The following is a 2,162-nucleotide window of genomic DNA, read 5'->3' as shown; positions in this document are numbered from 1 at the left end:
GAGTGGGTGGATGGATGGATGAGTGGGTGGATGGATGGGAGAATTTTTAAGAAAGGAAAGACTTGCCCCGCTGGCTCCCCATCTGGCACTCTTCCCCTAAGCCAGGTGTCTGGATGGGGCTAGAGGGCAGCCCTGCAAGGCCATGCCCTGCTCCTCAGGCATTGAGGGGCTGCCAGGTGCTCAGTGTACCCCTCCTGACCCTGACTCAGCCTTCCCTGCGTCTCCCCCACCCAGAGCTCCCATCGGTGGTCATCATTGGGGGTGAGAACATTACAGCCCCTTTCCTGCAGCCTCTGACCCTCAGATGTGCAGGCACTGGGGTGCCTACCCCGAGCCTCCGCTGGTGGAAGGATGGGGTGGCCCTGGCATCCTCGGGGGGGATCCTGCAGGTACGTGCAGAGCCCTGGGGCTGGCGGGGCAACCTTGTACAGGGGAGGGGCCTGCCTGGAGGCAGGGCGAGCGCAGAGCCCACTCAGCCTGGCAGTGCTCCGTGGGCCTGCGTGCTAGCTGGCCCTGCAGAGGGAAGGGTGCTCTTAGCTCAGCGCAGGTCCCTGGAGCTTCAGCTATCAGAGGGAGAAAGGTGGGGAGAAGGAGAGTATCCCCAAGATCAGAGGGGTTCCCTGGAATCTGAGTGCAGAACTCCACCCCGAAAGCCAGACCTGACCCCATGTCTCACTTTCCTGCCCCTGAGGTCAGGAGTAGCCTGGCCACTTGCTACGTCCTAGCATCACTCTGCCCTCCAGTCCTGGGCCCCATGTCCCCACCCCCTGTATCCCTGTGACATACACTCTGCCCTCTCTCCTCCCCCCGAGATCGAGAAGGTGGACCTGCGGGATGAAGGCGTCTACACTTGTGCCGCCACTAACCTGGCTGGGGAGAGCAAGAGGGACGTGGTGCTCAAGGTTTTGGGTGAGGACATGGGTGCAGATGGTGGGTGATTCCCTCAGGGCCCTGGGCGCTCCACGGGAGGGGGAGGGGGAGGAGGAAGAGGAGGGAGATTTAAAGTCACAGTCTTGCATTTGACTTTAGAAGTGGAAAGTCATTTGCTCTGTGGCCCCTTTGGGGTTTTCTGCAGGATTTTTAGTAGATATTCTTGTCCACAATCATTTATCTTTGCTTGTTTTATTTATTTTGGGGGATTCTTTTACGTCTTTGCGTATGTGGGGGCAAATCCCCATACTTGTCACTGTTCGTGGCTATTTGGGGTTCTGCCTCCCCGCTGTGCTGGGTGTCACCTATTCCCGGGGGTGGGCGCTGGGATGGTCCTTGTACGGTTGGATTGAAGATTGCAGCTCAGCGTCTTTGTTCCTGTACCTGGTTCAGGCGTGGGCTTCCTTGGTCAGAAGGCATGAGCTGTTTGGGGGCCCTTGTTGCCCAGACCTTCGGGAAGGCTGGGGAGGGCATCGGCATGGCTGAGATCTGAGCTGCTGGGGCTCACACCCACCAAGCCAGGGTGCTTCTTGTCTTCCTCAGTGCCCCCCAACATTGAGCCAGGCCCGGTCAACAAGGCGGTGCTGGAGAATGCCTCTGTGACCTTGGAGTGCCTGGCTTCGGGTGTGCCCCCTCCAGGTAAGACCCCTACTTTTGGCTGAAAGCCACCGCCCGGGGGCCCCGGATCCCCACCTAATGGGGCTGCCCAGTGCCCTAGGTGCTGCTCTGGCCGTGGACAAAACAGGGTGAAACCGGCAGGCCCTTCTCCCTGCTTGCTGCATGTCCTCTCTTCCTTCTCAACAGCTGTTGATCCAGTGTGCATTACCTGCCGGTCACCTGCAGGGCCCAGAGCCTTGGTGCTGGGGGTGGGCCCCGGGACCTCCAAGCCCCTGTCCATCTGGGCCGCTTCTCTAGGGCAGCAGTCAAGGAAAGGGCTGGAGCTTGGGGCTGGGGGTGAGTGTTTGGCAGTCAGGGAGGGTCCAGGAGCAAGGTCCATCTCCTGTCCCCCACCTGAACCCCCATCTGAACCAGGTCCACTTAGCTTTGCTGGGGTAGCGAGCTCTGGAGGCATTTGCCCCCTCCCATTGGGGGGACCCTGTTCTGGGATGGGCCCTGGTACGATGTGAGGAAGCTGAAGGTCCAGTTGGTCCATACTTATGAGGCTCCTGTGTTGGGGTATACTAGGTTCTCCTCTAAAGCTCTCCCTCATGAGCATTATCCTGGCGGGGGGA

The 2,162-nt window shown here is 59.8% G+C and overlaps 1 long non-coding RNA gene across 1 annotated transcript; it reads left to right on the top strand.

Annotated features, from left to right (window-relative positions):
• The first annotated feature begins 258 nt into the window (after positions 1-258).
• On the top strand, positions 259-1,688 carry LOC120614174 (uncharacterized). Its single transcript, XR_005655880.1, has 3 exons — positions 259-389; positions 813-909; positions 1,474-1,688. It is a non-coding gene; the product is annotated as an uncharacterized LOC120614174 (long non-coding RNA).
• Positions 1,689-2,162: the final 474 nt, after the last annotated feature.

This window comes from Pteropus medius, unplaced genomic scaffold (genome assembly GCF_902729225.1).
Source record: "Pteropus medius unplaced genomic scaffold, Ma_sr-lr_union100, whole genome shotgun sequence".
Classification (NCBI taxonomy): Eukaryota; Metazoa; Chordata; class Mammalia; order Chiroptera; family Pteropodidae; genus Pteropus; species Pteropus medius.
This window is presented reverse-complemented; position numbering and strand designations above follow the sequence as displayed.